This window comes from Delphinapterus leucas, chromosome 21 (assembly GCF_059928025.1).
Source record: "Delphinapterus leucas isolate spDelLeu-1000000601 "Yukka" chromosome 21, BTC_Dleu_Yukka2, whole genome shotgun sequence".
Taxonomy (NCBI): domain Eukaryota; kingdom Metazoa; phylum Chordata; class Mammalia; order Artiodactyla; family Monodontidae; genus Delphinapterus; species Delphinapterus leucas.
The window spans coordinates 10,242,050-10,266,170 of NC_143149.1; positions in this window are offsets into that span (position 1 = coordinate 10,242,050).

Genomic DNA, 24,121 nt, shown 5'->3' on the forward strand with positions numbered 1-24,121 from the left:
CTCCACAGAAGAATCTTTCAGTACTTTTCCTGGGTGACTGTATCTCACTGGAGATTTTCTGGTGGAAGGGCTGCACAAGGGTGATTCCCATTGCAAGATTACAGATGTTGAACCAGTCCGCCTGGTCTCCATCTCTTGACCCCCCTCCTCCCTCCACTGGCCTGGCCTGGAGAGCCTGTCTGTTTTCATTTCTTAAGAAGAGGAACCCACCATCTCTTGTGTGTGCTGCACATGAAATGGGACATCAGGGACGGAGCCACCTGGCAGCATGAGGTGGGGGAGGGATTGGGTCCTCACTCCCTTTCAGTCACTTTCAACCGCTTCTGCAGGGTGGACAGTCCCCAGGGACCCTTCTGACAGCATGATGAGGGGTCCAGGTTCAGCTAGGCCAGCTAACACTCCTCCATCCATTTCCAATCTTTCGGGAACATAGACGCTTCTTTGGTCCACTGTTCTCCCTACCTAGTTGCTGTTGTCATCCTTAATACTATTATTTTATTTTTTGGCATTTTGGGAAGACAAATGATTAAACGTGTAATTTAATTGGAATATCCTGAAATGTCAAATTTAGATTAAGAAATGGCATGATACCAAATTTGGGTGGTAAGCACACCACACACACCAAGACACACACACACGCACCCCCCCACATACGCACACAATGCCGTCCTTTATTTTCTACTTTTTCTGTTCTTAGATGTTCAATTATTAATGGCAATGTGTCAGTTTTTTCTACCATATCTTTCTTTTTTTAGTAACTCGTGTGAAAAGCGACATGTTGTAGGTAACACAGGGTAAAACAAAAGTCTTATGCAATTATATAGATAGTTACCAAAGTCAGAAGTTAGATTGATTTTCGGATTGCATTTCTAGGCTAAGCCAATAGACAGACTCGCAAAGTCATCAGGACAGCATTCTGGAGATGATGTATCAAAATTCTTAAACACTTAAGGCTTAACGGAGCTCAAGAGGAAATGACATGAACCGCTGAGAGAAGCATCTTTACCATCAGAGGAGCAATAATTTTACAGTTCTGCAGTTTATGAGGGTGTCCTCATGAAGCAATGATCTGATGGCAAAATACATGTCGTTGCCACCTTGCTTTACGAGAACAATACTGAGGTACGAAAACTAAGGCTGTTTGGCTTAATTAGCAATGTTCAACACCCATGGCCTCATTCCCCCAACAGCACACGAGGGCAGCCGCCTGCTCCCTTAGGTCGTGAGGTCACATCACGTGCTTAGTCCATTGTGTGGAATTCCGCTGCCCCGAGGACGCTGGAGACAGAGCCCGGGAGCCAGAGAGGGTCGTGCTGCTGAGCCAACACTGACCTGGAAGGCCTTGGAGGAGCAAAATAGACGCTGCCACCAAGGATGCACGATCAAGTCAGCGCTCAACATTCACCAAGACAGAGAGAGGTAACAGAAGGGTTACTTGATATGCAGTCTTAGTTCTTAGGATTCCCCTGAGAGAAACAGAACACACACACACACACACACACACACACACACACACACACACACACTCCTTATGTATTGGGAATGTGATGATTATTTTTAATTTTGTTTCTTGCATTTTTTTCTGTTTCCTACCATTTTTTTCCTTTTGATTGTAGTCTTTCCCCTTCATGTTAAAAAATTACTACTTTGCTGGAGATTATCTCAGACAATAAAACAAAACTAAGAAATGTTCAATTTTATCCTTTGGTAGAACGTATAGAGTACTATCACAATTTTAGGGAATTGGTAAAAAATTGACATAATATATATTTTCATTGTTTTTAGATCATAACTCCATTTATCTATGCTCTTTATAGCTTTGTAAGTAATTACATTTCCATAAAAGTTTACACACTTAAATTTTAAATCCAACAAATCAGTATTATGAATACAATTTACATAACTGTGCATATCTTACCTTCCGTGTTAAATGTAATTGTACCAAGCAAAAGCTGGTTGGAGAAAACATTATGGATATTTCAGAGAGAGGGCATCTAAGGGATAGGGTTTAAGAAATTGGCTCATGTGACTGTGGGGCCTGGCGTGTCTGTGAGGCCTGTGGGGGTCTGGAAATCTAGGCAAGAATTGATGTTGTCCTCTTGGGTCTGAACTTTGCAGGGTTGCAGACTGGAAACTCAGGCAAGGTTTCTATTTCATGGTCTGGAGGCAGAATCCCTTCCTCAGGAAATCTCAGTCCTTGCTCTTAAGGCCCAGTAGATGAGGCCTACCCATATCATGGAGGCTAAGCTGCTTAGACAAGGCCCACCCATATCATGGAGGCTAAGCTGCTCTACTCAAAGTCTACTGATGTAAATGTTACCTTATTTTAAAAAATACCTTCACAATGATATCTGGACTAGTGTTTGAACAAACCACTGGACCCCATGGCCCAGCCAAACTGACACATAAAATTAGCCATCACACCTCTAAAAGGAGTTCTGTGTCTGCTCTCACATGAGGCGATTTTTTTGTTGGGTTGTCCCTTCCTTTGGAAGATGCAGAATTTATTTGTCATGCCCACATGGACCTTTAAGTCAAATGAAGTCTGCAGTGTTCAAATCCAGCACTTGTTAAGTGAAATGTGCTCTAAATCATTTTGTAGCAAGGTAGAGTTCTTATTTTAATTGGATTCACGTGTCTACATTAACGTAGATAAACTTACTATTAAATTATCCTCTCCCTCAGAGATAAAAAGAAAGGAAAATAGAAGGATAAACACATACCTGGGTAAGAAAAGAATGGGATGGGATCTGGTTTCAAGGAAACATTTCTGGCTTTGAATCCCTGCAAACAACCCAGCTTCTAGCAGAGATTTTAAAGCTCACTTTCTGCACAGTCAAATCACATAATATGTTTGTATCTCAGATCCCTAAGCGTAGAAAATAGCTTGCTTTCTTTTCTTGCCAAACTCCAAAAAATACATAGAGAAATCCTCCAGCAACTTCAAAGATCCTGGAGCAAGATGGGAAGGATAAACAATGAGATGGTAAGCCCCTTTGGAAATTCACATCCAAAATGTTGATTGACATGTATGCACAGAGGAAAGAATTATGCCCTTATTACAAAGCAGCTTATTTTATGGTTCCTTGTCCAGTGTGAGGGAATTAGATTCTGACTTGCTTTTATATTGCCTATCAGTGAAATACATAAGAAACTCCTTACTTAACCATATTGAGGAACGAATAGGATTTAGCTCCTTTGAAATTATATATTTGATTTTTTTTAATTTATGTATCTTCATTTGCACATTTTAGTAGATTGCTTTTTCAGTTGTATTTTATAGGTTTGTTGTTTCATGGTGAGAAAAGGATTATTGCTATCAGCCCTAAAAGGAAAGTATCCATTTGCCTTACATTTGAAGGGAATGCTATAGACTTGGTATTTCTAGTTCATTCTATTAAAATAAATTTATTTATCATCTGAGGTTTCAATTTTACTTCAACAGTTCATATTATTTATGATCTTTTGGGAGATCTATCTGGAGTGTGATTCAGTGCCATATAAAGTCATGCTTTTCACTAATTTACTAGTAATTGCTACTCCCTCAAAAACACATTTTAAAAAATTGATGTATAATTTTTCATTTAGAGAATAAGTAAAGACTTTAAAAAGAAAGAAAAAATAAGGGAAGAACATTTGTAGTTGCAAAGGTTTTTGCCTTCAATGTATCTCACCAGTATTCTGTTCTGAAAAGATAAATCATTTAACCAAAGGTACAAAAAATACCTCAAACATGATATTTCAGCAAAAAGACAGCCATTTTGCAACATATATTTATATAATCTTACAATTAAAAAGTTGCTTTCTTTTCAATTTCATGAGCATAGAATTTCATATTGAACATTTAAATGTAAAAAATATGAGTTATTCTAAGCATGTAGTTTTTACTTGCAAGGAAAGTCTACATTTTTCTCATGCGTAAAAGAACCAAAAAATGTCCCTCACTGTGTGATGGGTTCTTTAATTACTTGAAACCAGAGCTGCTTCAGGCCTCTTATAATTCGGTTGAAAGTCCTGTTGCTGAGCTCCTATGAACCCCTCCACCACCACTGTCACTCAGACTAACGGAAGCGCCACCGTCTCAGGACACCAACACAGCTCCACATCTGGTGACAACTCCTGGGAAAAGGAGAGGGAGGGACAGAGTGAGGAAACGCCGCCAGATGCTTTAGCCACGTTAGCTGCGATGTGAGGTGCTTCGTTCCCGCCCACATTTTACTGACCATGCCTGCAGTCAGGGAAGTAGGACTTCCTGAGACAGAGGAGGACCAGATATTGTGAATCTCATTGCAACTGTCCCGGCCACACAGTGTAGACAGGGTTAAGGGCAGATACTCTGGAGCAGACGGTGAGGGCTAGAATCCTGACAGCATCTTTTGCTGGCTGCGTGATCCTGGGGCAAGTTCCTCAGGCTCTCCACACCTCAGTTTCTTCATCTGTGAATCTAAGATACTGTAACTACTCCTGGGGTGCTAGCGAGAATTGAGTTAACGGGTGTTAAGCACTTTGAACAGTGCCTGGGACCCACTGAATGCCCCATAAGCATCAGCTGATATGGTGACGGAAGTCAAGCAAAGGCCCGGTTACACCCTAGCAACACCTTATTGCTGGGCTTCCCTGGTGGCGCAGTGGTTGAGAGTCCGCCTGCCGATGCAGAGGACACGAGTTCGTGGCCCGGTCCGGGAGGATCCCACATGCCGCGGAGTGGCTGGGCCCGTGAGCCATGGCCGCTGAGCCTGCGCGTCCGGAGCCTGTGCTCCGCAACGGGAGAGGCCACAAGACCTTATTGCTTAATTTTAAGTGCAATGAATAGGAAAGTCCCCACGAAGTTTAGAATTTCCTTCACCACACTGTAACTCTACTACAGAGCTCAGGCCAAGCTTCGTTGGACTTTGGCATCAAGCGCAGGGTGATAAAGGGCAGACTGGTTGCACTCCTCGTGGCCTCCTCTCCCAAGGAGTACTTAATGGAACACTTTGGCATGACGCTCACAGAAGGCTCCAGACGTCTGCCTGAGTTGGAGATGCAGAGGCAGCTGGCTTTGCAGGAGCAAGTGTATTCATAGAACAGATAAAACTTTGCTGCAAATAATTCAGATTTTGCATTGGAGAAATTCAGGAAAAAACAGAGCATTATACAATTGTGGTACCAAATACCAAATAAAAGAGCTTTGTTTCCTTGGGATTTTACCCCTGGTTCAGTAAAGGAAAATTATTTTGTTACAATTCTATGACTGTGATGCAATTATATGGTACAATTAGCAAATACATACGTTGTTCAATAATCTGTGTTCACGGATACAAGCCTTCAAATATTATATTTATTTCCATGCAACTAGTTTTTAAAATGACAGTGTTCTTCCTCAGTACTGCAAAAGGGAACATTTTTCTCAACCCGTCTACACTTCGGTAGCAGAATTCATCTGGAAAAATGTATTAGTAGGTAATTTAAATGTAAAGGGATATAATCATGGAAAAATCATCAACTTTTGTCAAAAAAAGAATGAATGCTTTCTAAAAGTATTATATCGATTATTATTTAAATAATAGCATCAATAAATAATTGATATTCTGCTTTAAGTTATTTTAATAATACATAAAGACTACATTAAGAAATATCTGAACATAAACTGAATCCTATTTAAAGTCAGTAGCCATAGTTTCATAAATGAACAGTAGCGCTTCTATAGAAAGTGATTTTTAAAAGAAGGGCTGGGGCTTCCCTGGTGGCGCAGTGGTTGAGAGTCCGCCTGCCGATGCAGGGGACGCGGGTTCGTGCCCCGGTCCGGGAGGATCCCACGTGCCACGGAGTGGCTGGGTCCGTGGGCCATGGCCGCTGAGCCTGCGCGTCCGGAACCTGTGCTCCGCAGCAGGAGGGGCCACAGCAGTGAGAGGCCCACGTACCGCAAATAAAATAAAATAAATAAAAGAAGGGCTGCCAGAAGAGCTTATTAGTACCTATATTTTTTTCTGGAAAAAAGTCTTAATCTACCTTTAATAATATAATAAACTTTAATTGGTTTCTTCTCGACTAACTTGATAGTAATGAGTCCTTTCACTACTCTTTCGTTGTTTCCCTAGAAACTGCAATATGCACCCCTCACTCATTACAGTCTAACACAAAGTGCACTCACTGTTGCACAAAAACCTGGAAACTTTGAGCACCTTCACTCCCTTTACCTTCCTCTCTGCATTTCTGTAGTCATGCATTTTTATTCTACATATATTTTAAATAGCATAGGAAATTATTATTACTGTTTTTACAGTTGATACTCATTTAAGCCATTTACCAACAAATTTATTTTTAAAATTGTCCTTGGGACTTCCCTGGCGGTCCAGTGATTAAGACTCCACACTTCCACTGCAGGGGGCACGGGTTCCATCCCTGGTTGGGGAACTAAGACCCCACATACCAAGCAGCACAGCCAAAAAAATTTTTTTTAATTTTAATTTTTTAATCCTCTATTACTCCCAGTCCCACATTTATATAGAAGGTAAAGTGGTTAAGAAGAATTGGAGGCCTTCATTTTATTCTTTTGTATTTTATTGCTTACTGTGTAGCAAGCATTCAGTGTATCCTCACACAAACATGAAAGAAGATAAAATGGAGAAATTGTGGTAAATCTTTAATAACTTGCTAACGTTTGCATAGTTAATAATCAGCTAGTCTGTTAAATCAGCTGAACTCAGGAAGGTGAAAAGAGAACTTAACTTTATTCTTCCTCAGTACTTTCACCTATAGGTTTACTGTATAGATTTATTTTTCCCCCAACCTTTGGAGGGAATCTTGAAGAGAATCCATACTTTTTCATTTTACCCTCAAGTAGTAAAATGTCCAGCTCAAATTAATATAAAAATTCCAATCTTGCATCCAATTGGAAACTTCTGACATCACTTGAATCAGTCCAACTTTAGATCTTTCCAACATGTTCTAGTTCTATGTCCCCAACTTAGAGAGAAAGGCACGTCAGGGAAAATAGAGCATCAGGCAGGAAGAAAAGTCCTGTTCACGCTGCACGTTTGCAGGGTGGCTTTGGGGTCGTCTCCTGTGGGGAGCTTGATGGATTCTTTGCAAAGCCCCCCGAGGACCATCAAAAAGAGTGCCCGTGGTCACAGTTTTGTGGATCGCCTGGTCAGTTTTGCATTCTCACCTGCTGTACACAATGATATGCCTGCAGTCTTTTTCTCTGACACCCCCTTCCCTCCCGTAGGAAGCTCTGGGGGAGGATATTTCAAGATGGCGCACCCGACCGTTGGGAGGCTGGTGGGCACCCCGTCCCTCTGTTAAAGGTGAGTGGAGTGCAGCTCCCTCCCTCTCCGGCTGTCTCTCTTCGCTCTGCCTCAGGACCTAGTCAGCTAGGGCCAAAACATCTCAAGTCATGAACCTGAAGCTGTCCCCAGATGTCAGAAGGAAATGGTCCTGAGACGTTCTCCTAAGACCCCTCCATCTGATAAAGGTGACAGGGCTTCCTCACTGAAGAATGACAGCCAGTGCTACTTTTAGCCCTTCAATCCCCAGTGTCTCCCTTCCCCTCAATGTCTGTGACAGGAACACAAAAGCAATTTCAAGATACCTTAGCAAATCCTGCTTAGACTGTCTCATAATTAATGCATCAAACCCAGCTTTTGAAAAATCAGCCAAAACACAGTCACTAGATTCTGTTTTCAACTTCATCTTACAATTGGAGAAACCGGAGTTCAAACCAAGTTTGCCTAATTCTTAATTCTGGGCTTCTTCCTTTAAGAAGCTGTGCACACAATACATGTGGGTTAAGATCCAGTTAAAAGAGGAAAAACACCCCAGAGATGTGGGTTTCGCTTCTGTTTCTACCACTGATTTTAAATATGTTATCAATCCCTTTTGCAGTGGAGTCATCCCCTTGCTCAGTGAGCAAGCTGGAATAAACCAACCCAATGGATCCAAGAACAGACCATTTTTAGGTCCAACAATCTACGTCTCCATGAAATACCTTCCCGATTCAGTTCCCAGAATTGCCAGCTGATGGACACGGTTGCTTATAAAGATCAAAAGATCCTGGGTACCTTTAAGACTGTGCCTGTGCCCCCCCGTTATATGCACTATACACAAAAAGAATTGTTATCGATTCACTTACACTCATATACACACTGAGTTATTTTTAGGAGAGTGAAAACTATCGAGTGGTCCAGCTCAATGAGCTGGTCATTGTACCAGAGAACAACTATCAGGGTTGGAAAGAAAATTAAAATCCGTCTAGTTTCATGAGTTCACTCCCTGTACCCTATTGCGTATCTCAGGCTCACAACACAGCTCTTATTTCTTCTTCAAAGCATAGTGTTCTCAGTTTCCTGTCATGCTCTATAAAAAATGTTTTCAGAATAATGAGGTAATGAAAATGTGATGAACCGCGAAGTATACCTCGAAGTGCCCACTGCGCTTTTTACTTAACTGTTGTATGGAAAATTTGTTGTATAACCATTGGCCTACAGCTCTGTCTCTCACAACTGGGGTGTGAATTTCTTGAGGACAGAAGTGTGTTTCTCAGAGATTTGCGTTCACCGATCCTCACAGGTTTGGTTCCTACCAGGCCCTCAAGAAATGTTGGTGGAATCTGTAACAGGAGATCTGTTGGATAAACTTATTTCTCATGCAGAAGAAAAAGATGAATTCGTGTGGTTATGGTGGCACAGAGATACGCCTAAATATTTAGAAATTTGGATTTCTTCATTTTGTTTAATTTAGAAAGATATACTCATTGTAGCGTCCACTAGGATGAATGAAAATTATACCAGATTTAAACTGAAGCATCAGAGCAGTCCTCACTGCAGAGTCAGAGTTCAGCACGTAGTGGTCAAGCCCCCATAATATCATCAAGAAGACCCAGGTGGGCCTCTCCCAGGGGTGTTGTGTGAATTAGCTCAATGGTGACTGTAAAGGGCCTTGGTGATGGAAAGATCTGTGTACCTGATAATTCCTGTTCTGATCACAAGGACCAAGACATTCTTCACCGCTGGGTGAACAAAGGGCCGGTAGATGAACTTGCTGTAAGAGGTAGCTAACCAGAAGAGGTGTGAAAATGTAGAATCATACAGCCTCTAAAATAGCTGAATTTTATTAGAAGTTTGCTTCTATTTTGTGCTGCTGATAATGGCACCAAACCAGGCAAAATAATGGGCCCTTTTGGGATCCTGGAAGGCATCACAAAAGACGGTTCATTTTCTTTGTGTTAAAGATGTATGACTTTGCACACAGATCAGTGTTCTCAATATTGTTGGAGACTGAGAGCAAGTTGCTAGAAATTTAGATGGTATAGGATAGGAAAAGACATGGGTGACAAGATGACAGAGAGAAATATCCTGCTTTCAGAAGTACCATGTCCAATGTATTTGTTTTTCCTGGACCCAATTTTTACAGAAAGAGGCAAACAGAGTATACCTTAAATTTGGGTCATCCTTTCTGTTATTCTGCCATAGAGATAGGTTTTGTTTTTTGGGGGGTTTTTTGTTTGTTTGATTCTAGGTTGTAGGATCAGAGGGAAAGCATATATGAGACTTAAGTCTGAATGAGTGAATCCAATCCCTGCTATGGGATTCTCCTTCCCAATTTGACTTATTTGAATTCATCTTAGCGATCGCCATCATCACTTGTCTTTCATGATCCTTTCATGCACCTGCTGGGAAAAGGCAGCTTGACCATCTCCTGGATGAGTTTCCAGTAAAATCAAATCATGCTCCTTTGTCTGACGCCACAGGGAAGGCTGCTGAAGGGGATACTGATGGAGAGCAAAATGGGGACTCCAAGAAGGTGCAATTAAAAAACAGCGACCAAGAGGCCAACCAACCCTGAGGTGTGGACTTGGTGGGCAGTGAAGCTGATTTCCATTGACCTTGTGTCAACAGAATGAGAAGTCTACCTGCCTCTGTGCCATGGTGACTTATACAGCCAACATCGCAACCCTACTCGCCTTTCCCCTCCCAACTCGAACATGTAACCTGTAAGGTCTTCTCCTGCATCAGTTTTGAGCATCCTTTCTATCTTTTAGCACTCTAAGAGTAATGGGAGTGGGTAGAAGAAAAGAGAGAGGAACCAAAGAATCCATGACAAAGCCCCCACTTAAACTCTGAATAAAGAGGTTTTCGAGACTTTCAGAAATATTACTGTTGGGGGGGCAATGGCTGATTCTGAGAGCTCAGTCGAAAGCTAATTCTATAGTAGCATTCGCCGCAAATGTGTTTGTCCGATTCTTTGGAGAAGAGACAAAGAACAAGACAGTTAACGATTCCAGCTATTAAGGATGAGTCTAGGGTACTTCCCCCACAACCGGAAGCTGCCCGGCTTCTCTCTCGCTGTGGAGCCAAGTAGCAACACTAAAGGGACAAGACTCAGATTAATCTCCGCACGCTCTACCCACTAATGCCTGCATTCTCCCCGTCAAGCAGTTTCCAAGCTTCCAGGGAAATCACAAGATGGATCAATCCAATGCTTCTCATCTCCTTCCTCCATCTTATCCACCTTCTGATCAGATAGTTAAGGGGCAGCAAGTGGATAAAGGCCAGCGGCCAGCAGCAATCAAAGGAGGCTGGTGGGTCGCGGGCAAACGTGAGTCAGGTTCCACGTGGTTGGTAACGACGGTCTGATTATTTCTGATCAGTTATAAACGATACGACTTCTCCCTGCAACAACTGCCTTCAGTGGTCCCTTGGTTTTTTATCCTCAATAAGAGATGAACATAGTAAACTGCAACTTTGAAAGTGACATGCTACCCTTTCTTTTGCACCAACCACCTGCAGGCTGCAGTGTACTAGGCCCTTCTCAAACCGTGATGGGTGTGAGGATGGCCTGGAAATCTTACAAAAATGCACGTTCTGAGTCAATGTGTCTGCAGCTGGCTGCCAGGTTCTGCATTTTTGTGCTCTTTTAGCTGCTACATGAACCAGAATAAAAATTCCATGAGCTTCCAGGACGTCCACATGCACTCCATATGCCAAAAATATATATGTAGTAGATTAACGAGTGAACAGATTCGTGAAAGAGTGAACAGGTCCGTGGGAAAGTGAATAGCTGGTAGAGCTGCGCGTAATTTTCACCGTGTGTGCAGGACCCTGTGGCCCAACCCCAAGACCATGAGGAAAATGAGGGACCCTCTCTGCCTGGTGGCTGCAGAGGTTACAGTGCGTCGCCCACCATGTATTACAGGTGTGTGATGAAACCAGTCCCCCAGAGAGACCCCCGGTCTACACCGGTGGAGAGAGTCACCACAGTCCCCAGCATGACTCTGGATCCAAGTGGGGATCGTTGATTTAACCCCTTCTGACTTGTTCCTGTGGCCTCGTTGTGTGTTCATAGAGATTTTGGGAACCTTACCTCATGTCAGAGAGGCCCTGAAAGGAACGAACATACGAGGCGACCTGGGTGGCCTTTCCAAGCACCCTTGTGGTTCCGTGGTCCCAGGAGACCAGAGGCTCTCCCGAGCGCACCCAGATGTGGTGTGTATGGTCCCTGGGCTTTCGAGGGACTATTTTTTAGGAGGAATGTGAGATTTTGCTCAGTACTTCTAGGCACTACAAATTGTATTCCTTTTATGTTTTTTTTCCAGACCAAAACACTATAATATACTATTTTAATGTTTCTCATTATAAAACATATGTTTAACCAAAGGACAGATTATTTAAATAGGTGCCAAAGAGACATCAAATCATTACATGCAAAAAATGGGAACCAGTATTAAAGATACATTTCAGCCATGTGAAGTTTTTGTAGGCAATATTTATAATGATGTGAAAGCCAAGTTCCTATCTCCAGTTTGGCTATTTTTATAAATTTACACCTTTAAGCACAATAACGTATTTTTCTGCACCTAAAATCACATGTAATAGACTATATTAACCATGTCTTACCAATATTCCAAAGGATAACAAACCCAAGCAGATAGTGGGCCCCCTTCTTCCTGGGCCCCTCCTGGACCAGCTTCTCCAGATCAGAGCCCCATCGTCTGAGACTTTCAGGGCCCACCCCGCAGTGTTTCCAGGACTCTTGGGCTTTGGACCAGGAGTCTAGGAGTTAAAACACATCGAGCTGCATAATGACCGAACTACCTTAAATAACAAGGTTTTAAAAGTTAAAAAAATAAAATCAGAATTACCAAAAAAAAAAAAATTTGCGTTTGTTACAAAGGGATGGATTTGCTCTGCCTGTCAATATTCTCACAGTGCCACCTAATGGAACCGTGAAATAAATGGAAAATTAAAAAGATGGAGATTAAGAAGATTATGAAACAGTCTACCGCATTCCAAAGGCACTTTTTCACCACGTTTGTGCTGTTTTTCAAGCAATTGATCATGCATGTTTTTCAAATAATTATAATTTCAATTGGATAAAAATAATACACACAAGTCATTCACAGAATCATTCTTTTGCATCAGCGTGTAAATAAAGATACTCAGAATTTTTACTTTTTTGCTGTTTTGTAAAACATGTAAACAGAGAATTTAATTTTTTTCTTCTTATTTTTAGAAAGACTGGAAGTGAGACAATGTCGTATTTTGAAAACTTTGCTTTGGGGGTTATCACAATTTAATTTAGTATAAAATATGTAATATAAAGTATAATTGAAAATAACATAGTCACATGCAGTTTTAAACTGAATTTTTTTAAGAAGTAGATCTTCAAAGACATTGCGACAGGGCTTCCCTGGTGGCGCAGTGGTTGAGAATCTGCCTGCTAATGCAGGGGACACGGGTTCCAGCCCTGCTCTGGGAGGATCCCACATGCCGCGGAGCAACTAGGCCCGTGAGCCACTACTACTGAGCCTGCGCATCTGGAGCCTGTGCTCCGCAACAATAGAGGCCGCGACAGTGAGAGGCCTGCGCGCCACGATGAAGAGTGGCCCCCACTCGCCACAACTAGAGAGAGCCCTCGCACCGAAACAAAGACCCAACACAGCAAAAATTAATTAATTAATTAATAAACTCCTACCCCCAGCATAAAAAGAAAAAAGACATTGTGACAGATAAGGAATGCATTTAAGAGGGTCTTTCTATGTCAGCTGTTACGTGGGTGACTGTTTCCAGTTGAATGTCGTGAAGGTCATTGTCCAGAGATTGTCACAAGCCCCACACAATACCTCTGTGTGATTCATGCCTTGTAAACCTCCAGGTGGCCTGTGTGACTTTGAATAAAATATATAACTTTCAGTTGTGTTCTTTGTAATTTTATGCCATTTCCTTTTCATCTCAATGGACATTTCCTGATTGCTTTTGACACCCAAGTAACGGTTAATATAATTATTTGTTCACATGTCTCTCCTATGCTTCTGTCTCTCTTTCCAGACAAGAACTCTATGTCAACTCTCTATATGCCTAGATTTCTTGGGGGTATAAAACAGTGTATAAATCATCGTGAGGTAATGTTGTGGCCAGGAGAGCTGTCACTCAGCCATTTCAGGTACATAAACAATGTACATTTATAATGCATGTTGGACACAAACTCTGGATACCACTGAAGATGAAAGTACACTTAGGCTGTTGTTGTATTCTAATTTTTTAAGGGACTTTATATTTACTCTTTCTATTGCTGTTTTGAGGGGAAAAAAAGAAAACACGAGGGACTTCCCTGGTGGTCCAGTGGTCTGTGGTCCCAACGCAGGGGGCCTGGGTTCAATCCCTGGTCGGGGAACTAAATCCTGTGTGCGTGCCGCAACCAAGAAGTCCCCATGCCGAAACGAAGACCCGTAACAGCCTAAATTAATTAATTAGTTAATTTTTCTAAAACCATGAAAATCCCAAATCCTACTTTGGTGTCTAAACTCATGTTCATTAACTCACCCAACACATCCATTTATCATCACTATGTAGAGATGAGACCAATAAGATAATGTGCCTTCAAGGAGTTCAAAATGGAAGGGTAGAAACATTGAAATTGCAAAAGAAAAAAAGGCTGATTATTTCAATTATATAATTTTGAAAAACCCAGTGTGACAACAAATGGAAAGGTTTCTGAGACCAAGATAATCTGCCCAGCTCCTAGGAAGATGGTGGGGAACTGAAGCACTTTGTCATCACTACTGACACAGGCTGGAACTCGTCATGGTAGCTAAGGTCCCCAAGTCATGTCAAAACATAAAATTAAGATACTCAGGATCAATGGGTTTTAGCAGCCTTGCTGCTTTTACCAATTTTCAAGAAGATCGTTTATCTTGAATCCTCTTTGGATGTTAACTTCTTCCCATTTCATGAAAAATGACATTCCTTGACTAAAAGTGATGTAGATAAAATGTTGAGGAAAACTGTGAGGACAGTAGGTAAAATGTACATACATAATAAGATCACAAATAAGTAGTCACTGGTAGAACGTTTCTGTAAAATACACTGTTCGTGTTCTGAAAATTTGTCCGTGAATCTCAGTTAAGTATGCTCTTCTAGGAAATAAAGATCATCAAAATAATCTTGAAAAAAACCGAGGAATTTGAAAAACCAGATAAAAACATAAACATTAAGCCTGGGAAGAGTTTCATGTCTAGGAAAAATGCAAAAGATAGTTCTAGATGGTTTTCATTAATATAACAAAGTTTTAAAATACGCCTTGAGTTCAATGTCTTAAATTCATAATGAACATCATATTGAATAAACTGACAATCAAGAGATTCTAGGGTTTATTTCATAGAAATAAAATGTTAAATCACAAAATTCAAAATAAAAGCCTCAAAAAAGTGGTTAACCTTTGGGGGTGGGTGAGGAAAGGACACTTACCACTAACCTTCTAAGCCTCCAGGACGCTGGGCTTCAGAACCTCGTAAGGGTGCTTGGTCAGGTTAAACCTTGTACCATTCATGAAACATTCTTCAAAGAGCAGGAGGGGCCAGCTCTAGTGAACTTGATGAGCTGAGTATCTACTGTGGACAAACCTGCTTGAAGGAGCCACTTGAAATTTTCCTAAAATGGGCCTGATTTTCCAGGTGAGGCTTTGGAGGAATAGGTAGTAACAGGCACCTCTAAGGTCATGTAGGAAACACCTATAAAAGATGGGCTATGAGGACAGTAGAACCACACAGCAATGACCGTGGCACTAACCACTAAAGTTATACATGCAGCAGGTTTATGGAAAATCTAGCAGTAGATGTTTTGATGTTTTTTAGAAATATTTTTGATAATAATATCCCAATTCTATAACTTAATGTCATAAATATTCTTATTTTGCAGTAATTTCACATAATCAATGCTTTCAACATCATATAGTTCAATTCTATGTTTCTTTTAAAATATTAATAAAATGCAGGAAGCGTTTAGAATGAAATCTGCACTGTATCTGCTCGATACCTGCAGACTGGCTTTTCTAGTTGTTAACCTGCACGAGGAATGTCTCTCTATCGATTTTTAATCTTTCTTCTCAGCTCTCATTTAGCTTTTTTGTCAGAGTCCTCACAAAATATAGCTCAATTCCACTATAACCTCTTGAAACCAATGTCTGGTCCCATTACTCTCAGAATAAAAGGTGTGTCTTTCAACATACACAGTTACATTTTCATTAGCTATTTACTTGTGTTTTGAAAAATAATTGCTAACAACTGGTTTTGAAAACTGTCAGCAGAATGTATACTTCAAATTCAATTCTAGTGGTTATTTAGTTTTATATGGTCAAACTTTTCAGACTCCCCAGAATTACTGTTTGGTTTCGAAGTCTAGAGATAGGTCAGCAAAGAGAGAAACTCATGCAAAAATACTACAGGCTCAGGAAATCTGACAACATCTAAATTCTGAGTCAGCTGAGGGAGGGCAGTACATTCACTGTTCACATGGTCGAAGCCCTAGAGGCAAATGGGTTCAAAGAAACGTCAAGTGCCTCCATCTGCTGTTGTAAATAATCTCCGAGAAAAGGGAACGCTAACCCTGTAGGAACCTTTTTCAAAATTATCCAAAGGAGGTAAATTAAAGCAGAAAAAGCCTTGAAAGCCTTTATTTGGGATGGTTCACCCTCAAATAAAGAACTGGGTGTGTCGCCAAAGGCCTGTGGGAACCAGGGCATTTGCACTTTTCTGAACGAAACTGGTCCTTGCCATCTCCAGTGCAAGCGCTCCTTGTGACAGACGTGACCACAAATAAATATGCCAGGCTGACCTGGGGGAGCCCAATCAGGGCTTGTTTGTTGTTTTTTCCTGCGGTAAATACCCGTAACATGAAATTTACCATCTTAGCCATTTTTTTACCATCTTTCTTGGAGTAGAATTGCTTTACAGTGGTGTGTTAGTTGCTGCTTTATAACACAGTGAATCAGCTATACGTGTACACATGTCTCCATGTCCCCTCCCTCTGGCATCTCCCTGCCACCCTCCCCATCCCACCCTCTAGGGGGACACAACATCTTTACCATTTTAAGTGGACATTCGGTGGCATTAAGCACATCACTGTGTGACAGTCCCCACCATCTTCTCCAGAACGTTTCATCTTCCCAACCTGACACTCTGCACCCACTAAACACTGACCCCCCCTTCACCCTCCCCCAGCCCCTGGCAACACACCCTTCTACTTTCTGTTTTTATGAATCTGACAACCCTAGGGATCTCATATGAGTATTTATCCTTTGACGACTGGCTTGTTTTACTCAACATAATGTCGCCAAGATTCATCCTCGTTGTAGCGAGTATCAGAATTTCTTCGTTTTAGGGCTGAATGATATTCCACTATACGCCCGTGCTACGTTTACTTATCCATTCACCATCTGTTGATGGGCACTCGGGTTGCTTCTGTGGTCTAGCTGTTGTGAATAACACAGCTAGAATAAGCTGGGGGTTTTAAAAGAGCTGATGTTTGGTCCATGTCTGCATACTAAGCAGTCACTGTACGGAGGAAACTGGAAACATGAAATCATGCACATACATCCCAGGAACATTTCTATTCGAGCCCACCACGTCCTTGGGGTCCCCAGAGGGAAACAGTAAAAGGAGAAGATACACTGCATGAGCCAGAGGCTGGCAAGGCTGAAGAGACAGTGACAGCAGCTTCAGGGGCAGTTGACCTCACTCAGGATCCTACAGCAGAAGTGCCTAGCCTCACACTAGCGGCTGTGCCAAGGTGCAGACACGACTTTCCGTAACCTTGCTGGATGAGCCCCCAGCGCCCTGAGGGTGCAGGGTGAGCACACATCTCTCACGTCAAGAATGAACGATCTGGATGAGACAAAAGTACGTGTGTGGATCAAGCCAGTCGTGATGGTGGGGCGTGTGCTATGGCGAGGACACACTCCCAGATAAGAAGGGCTTCCTGGAGGAAGTGCCGTTTTTAAGCTGAACTCTGAAGGATGAGTAGGCGTTGCCCAGAGGTCAAGAAAGGCAAACCTTATTTCACGCAGAAATGGGATGTTCCGAGCCTTTACCATAAAGTAGGGCAAAGTAAATTTAAGAGACCACAAGTCAAACATGGCTAAGGCAGAAAGCACAGGGTGGGGAAGGATGGCGTTGAGAGAGAAAGCAGGGAAAAGGCTCCTGCAGGGCGTTGTACGCATGCGGACGAGATCGGCCTCTGTCCTGGTGGCTGTGGGGTTGCGGGAGGGTTTTAAGCACAGAAGGGTTATAATGAGATTTAAAATTTAGAAAATACCATTCTGTCTACAGTAAAGAGAATTGCTTAAGGCTTGCAGAATTGTGAGCAGGACAGGGCTTATGACACTGGGGATGGAGTAGAGGTCAGTGATAATCGAGGCCAGACTGCCCATGGAGGGAAAAATGGGCATCTGGGAGCATTCACGGGGATCCAGGCACTGGTGGTCCAGTTAATGTAGAGGGGTAAAGAGGAGGGGCTTCGAGGCTTCTTTGGTTTCTGGATAGAGAAACTAGACCGCTGATGGTGCCATGCATTCAGCAAGGAATACCAAGAGGGGTCAACCAGAAGGACAGAGGTTATTAAATTTGCACTTGGGGGCTTTCCCATCCTCATGTCCTCAGTGCTCTTAGATGGGCAAAAGGTAGTGCTGGGGGTGGGTTTACTAGGATGAAATATCCTCAAATGTACTGGCAATGATCAGTCATCCACCAAGAAAATAGGGAATCCGTGTTTAAGAGGAAAGCTCTCATGTCTCAAACTACAGTTTCTTCCATCCCTGACCTTGTAGCTTGGTGCTTCAGCCCCGTTCCACCATCAGAGTTCGGTTCTGCCATCAGGAGATAGAGCAAAGGCACCATTCTAATAGCATCTAAACTCATTTAATCTGTGTTTTCTCCAAGTACATCACCCAGGGGAAAAAAAAAAAAGGTATGGGTCACATGTCTTCCAAAAAGAGGTGATATTTTAAATTACAGTTTTAAGTTATTATTTCTAAAATGCTGTCATTAAAAAGTCCATACTTAAAAATTAAATATTTTTCTTTGTAGTAGTTTGTTGTTGTTGTTGTTTTTCAATGCCATTTTCAATTATTCAAAGTTTTGTTTTTAAAAATATTTCTCATTAAGTTAGGGTTATGTCCATTTTAATAAGCAAACCACAAAGGTACAGGGTTTCTTTTTTCCAGAGAGGTTTTGGGTTTTGAGGAGACTAATCATGAAATATGCATGGTAGCCGAGGTTTCAAAGCAGTGCCCAATCTGTATGCAAAATCCCAGGCTGAAAATCATAACTGTCTAAATCAGATACAAAGTAATTCAGAAAAAAAAAAAATAGGACATTGCAACCACAGAGATCTCTTCCAGGTAGCCTTCTGGGGCCCATAAATTAGCTCTGAATATGTGCTCTTGGCTACAGCTTGGCACACTGGGTCAAAGAGTCTAAACATTCCTTTCACCAAATGTGAAAAAATACAGCCCAGTTTTTTAAGTGAGAGAAGGGAAGAAAAAGAATGTATTGCTTTGAAATGCGTTTTGGTTCAGTTATAATTCAAAACCAGCCTCAATAGTTACTCTTTTGTTAGCATAGCTTGTAGCTCAATCTTCAGATCCTCATTTTTTTGGACAAAAGTCACAAAAATGGCCATCACTTACCGCAAACACTTAACAGCAATTCATGTCCCTGTGGAGGGTGTCTGCCTAGCTTTAAACTCTGCAGCAAATTACCTTCCTTTAAGTTTAATGATTGCTAAGTTTCTTAGCTTGAAAATAGAAATGTCTTCTTGATGTCAGTAAAGCTTGCACTACATTTTGGCAGCATCAATCACAGAAGTTCCTTGGGAACCCTCTGGGGCGGGCGTTCTTAACCTCAAGAAACAACAACTACATCTGGCGGGGGGGGGGGGCGGGGTTCCACATCCAACCAATGGAATCCGAACTTCTATGTGATTGGCCGAGTCGCGTTTCAAACACGCCCGTTTCTGTGCTGCTGTGAGGCTGGAAAATGGCTGCTCTGGCGAGTGATTTGTTAAATTAAGATTGAAGACAGGCCACATTTTGCTGAGAAAGTTAAAGCAAATGAATAAAGTTGCCTTTATCGCTTGTTTAAATCCTTCAGATGTTTCTCTTTTCTCTTCCTTTTGAAAGAGCCTGCTGGGGACTTGACGGCCCCCTGGGCCTTGGGCTCCTGGAACCACGTACCCGCGCACGCCGAGGGCTCCGCTTACCCGCGCATCCTCTGCCGACCACCTCCAGCCCATCAGTCTGCTCGTATGCCTGCACCCTCGCCCCTTCCCAGACGCGGCTGTTCCCACCTCACTGTCAGGTCAGATCCAGCCCTGCCACCCGCTCCAGGCCCTTTGCCCCTCCCTGAGGGCCACGTCCTCCCTGCGCTGACTCTCGGGCAGTGTGTGCTCACCTTACGTTGGCCGAATGCATGGCTCATCTTGCAAGTGAATTGTAAACTCTGCGAGAATAACCACGTCCTCTGAAGTCCTAGCAAGGCTGTGTCCTTTCTACTCATTTAACTGGTCAAGGGGCATCTGAGCAATAAAGAGACGATGAGAAGGTTATTCACAGCAGACCCTGATTAAGTCCCACATCACTGCAAGTGCTGACTTGCTTCCCGACTAATTTCTAAGCTCCCTGAAAGCACGGAATGCAGTTTGCTCTCTGGCGCGGTCCTTTACACTAATTGCTTAATAAATACATTTGGACTTAACAGAAACAAATCCTCTTCCCCACGTCTGAGTTCTTTAATTTATCTTCTAATGGAGCAAATGCTTTCATTCCTCTGTGAGTAAAGGCAGGTTGCACAGACCCACAGAGAGCATGCTTCCCCTTTCTGTGCCCTCAGGTCCTGGGAATTGTGTTAAGTGACCCTCCTTTATCAGGGGTTAGCGCCTCCCAAATCCCACTGGGAATCAGATTTCTCTTTAGAGATTGTTAAAAAAGGCACAGATCCTAGGCCCCATGGCAGCCTGAATCACAGTCTCCGTGTTGCCACCCTAAATGAGCATTTATTAAGATCCAGGCTTTGGGATCATCCCTGAAGATAGAAAATTGGGCAATTATGGGTGGTCCTTCCTCTGAAGAGCTTAGAGGTAAATGGGGAACGAGGTGTTTTCACACAAATAAACAGGTCAGTACAATTCCCTGTGTTTCGTGAGGGGCACCCAACCCAGCTTGGGGAGATGGGGAAGCTGATGGTCTTGGAAGGCTCCCTGGAGGAGGTGAGGTCTAAGTTGAACCCAGCCTAGCCAGGGAACATCAAAGAGGAAAGACTGGGGAAGAAAGGTGAAATATTCGCAGGTGCAGCAGTAAAGGAGAGCGTGGAAGGTCCTGAGAAAAGAAAAATAAAAACAATTTAGGATGAACAGAGCACAGATTACCAGGAGTGCCTGGGAGAGTGGAAGCTGAACAGGGAAGTAGATGTGGGTCCAAGGGGCCAGGTGTACCGTGCCCTATGATTTGGGTTTTACGCTGATAACAGTATGAACCTATACCAGGCTTCCAAGCCCAGAAGGGATGTGCTGGGATTCGAATTTTAGGAATATTGCTCTGGCTACCTAAGGGAGAGAAGGTTAAAATCTACGTGCCTATGTGTAGGCAGAGAAATCTCTTAGGAAAAATTCCAAGTACTTAATGCAAGAGCTGATGGTGTCTTAGAAGGGCTTTTCGGCACAGAGGTCCGGTCAAGCACCAAGAGGGGATGGAGTTGCCCTGTGACGGTGAACGTCGTGATGGAGGGATGAGGACCTCGGGGAGGGCTGGTAGGGGCACAGCTGCTTTCAGAACGGGTAGAGGGGAAAAGCCCCGCGAGGGGACCTGAGAAGGTGACCCCAAAAAGGCAGATGGGAAATGAGCTGAAATCAGTGTCCCAGGACCGCAAATGGGCTTTTGAACTATGCCATTAACATGGGTATAAACAATCAACAAATCCGGGCACATAGCTTCATTTTCTTTCAGTCACACGTGTTTACCATCATAAATAGAGTTTTGAAAATGTGATTTTCAGTTTTCAAAGAGGGAAGTTAATCTCCATTAGCGGTGGCGGACTGAGCGCCCCTTTCACCCTTGTGTGAGCAGTGCTGGTGTTTGCACATGCTGAGGGTCTGTTCCCTGCCTTCAGGGAAACTTCACTGTGTGGCTGGGAGCTTGCAGGGTCCCCAGACTCAAAAGAACACATTCGACAAAGAGGAGGTGACGTATTCTCAAAAGTCAGCTCCGCGACTGTGTAGCTTAAATGAGGTGGAGTCGTACAGCTGGGAAGTGCCCGTGGGGAGGCCGAGGGGAGAAGCTGAGACTGCGTCCATCCGTGGTGAGCAGCCGGCACCACGTGGAGCGAGGGCTCATGCCTGTGCCTGACGGCTGCATGGAGGAAGCAGCGCAGTGGCACCGACCCTCTAAATTACAGGTGGGCACCAGAATGGACCAGAAACATAACCCTCTCCCGTGAGAAAACGTGGGCATAGGTTCTTCCTTGACGCTTGTTATTAACTTTGTACAAAGGTAAACTGAGGCACGGTGAACTTTGAAAAGTCTGAGCAGACAAGGATTCACCGAAACGAGCACAGACGGGGCGCTGGTGGTGCAGGGACGGCTGGGCAGAAGTTTGTGGAGCGAAAACACAGAAGCAAAGCAAGGGGATTGTGGAAGTTTCCCAATGGCTCTAGACTAAGCCAGTGGTTCTCTGGGAAAGTCCAGCCAGCTTCTCTGCCTGGTGAACCCAGGAAAGAGCCCGAGGGCCATTCAGCAGGTGGTTTATTGACAGGTCGCGTCCGAAAGACACCACGCGTTAGTGAGGCCAAGAAACCCGGACTCTGGCAGCCTGGGGAGAGATGTGGGTCCTCCAAGTCACAGCAATAAAATTCCAGCTGAAAAGTCAGTGAAAAATAACAGTGATGTTCCCAACAAACACGGGAACAAAAGGAGGGGAGAAATCTGGCATCCCCCGACACACGGATCAAGTGTTCGTAAGAGACGCCGGGTTTTTTTTCAGCATCGTTACAGATGAGGTGATCTGGGAAGCAGGGACAGGGAGGTGAGAATTGATCACGGCCACAGAGCCTGAAGTTAGGCCGCGCTGGACCAGGCGGCGTGGGTCTGGGGACCAGACCGCAAGCCCGTCGACAAGTCAGCACGAGAGCCAGTGGCTCAGGGTGAACAGGCCGACCTGGAAACACAAACACTGCCTGAGCCCATTCATCCATCGGCGATTTGAATGCAGTTACAGGAGCTCTCGTCAACGTAGTACCAGCAACAAACCGGAGGAAACGAGAGGCCACCTCCAAAGGGCAGGAAGAAACAGACATCGCTTCTGCCTGAAGCAGCGGGTGCCCAGGACGGGAGGGGCCCAAACGCTGACTCTCCTGATTACGTCACCGGGCTTGTTCGCTTTCACTGGGTGGTCTTTTAAGATGCACAGATGGCGAGGGGACCACACGGGGCAGAGGGCATGCTGGCGCCACCCTGCTGTCCCTCCTCCACGGCCCTTACTCCCATGAGGGGCGCCTGTCTGACGACCAGGCAACTGCCTTTTCAGATTTTAAAGTTCAGGGGTGGAAGATACGTCCATCGGGTGTGATAAATAAAGGCAGAATTGGCCTCCTCCTTCGCTGTGATAAACTTTTGCACGGTATGAAATGATGAAGTGTTTGCCAGCATGTATTTGCTGGAGAAAAGAACCCTTCTCATCTACTCCGAAGCGCCCTGGCTAATGTCTCCCCATCCTGGAACGACGTCAGAAAGGAAGCTTCGAGTAGGCGCTAGTGATCTTCAGCATCTCCCTGCAGCCCCTGGTGACTCTCATCGGACAAAGGAGACGCAGAGCTGGTGACAGCAGGTGAACGAAGGAACAAGGACACTTGGAGGAGTCGCCAGGGAGCTGCCCGCGGTCCTAGATCCGCGTTGAAGCCGAGGCTCCGAAGACGGATTGGCCGCTCTGCTGTTTCTGCTGCTGGGAAGGCCGCTGTGTGTCCTCGAGTTCTGGGTCTCGGCCCAGCTTAAAGCCAGGGGTCCACACTCCACGGAGCCTTCCCACTCCACCCAGTGGCTGAGAGGCGCACAAGGCTGCATAGGTTTGAGTGCCTGGTCTGTCCTGTGACACCGTGGGTGAGAATGTGCACTTTGCTTTTCAAGGTGATTCCCGTTCAAGCCCGGTCTCCATTGCGTGAGAAATACATAGTGGATGTGCAGGTCGGACTCAGTCTCCTGTTCTGATGTTTCCACAGGTGGGCCGAGGCGGGTGCTGGTCCCATGAGACGTCCCTTTCCTGGGGGAGAGGGAGAGACGGACAGACAGAGGCAGAGAGACGAAGAAGGACAGAGAGAAGGAGGGAGAGAGAGACAGAGAGGGATTAGAGACAGAGAGAGACAGAGAGACAGTGAGTGGGGGGAAGGCAGCAGGAGGGGCATGAAGGAGGGAGCCTGTAGCTGTGAAACCTCTGGGCCGTGGAAACCTTGCTAAACGTTGCATGTGAGCACAGGAGCAATTCCGCCGGGAAGGAAACTAGACGAGATCACCCCCAAAATATGCTTCTTTGACATAAATGTATTTTGAGCTAAAGGCACTTAAAGAGCAGATGCAAGAAAAATGCTCAGCCCTCCCTTTTTCTTCCTGGAAGCAGAGATAAGCCCATAGGCAGGCTGTCTGCCCTCCTCCAGAAGGAAGGGCACGTTCCCGGCGTCCAGGACAGGAGTTGAGATGGCGAGGACCCAGGGCACTGACCCTGTTGAAAGAGCCCACCTTCCTCTGCCCCCAGCCCCACAGCCTCTCCCTGATGCCTCTCCTCGTCACCGCGACAGAAAGCCCCAAACTGCTGCCAATTAGGGCT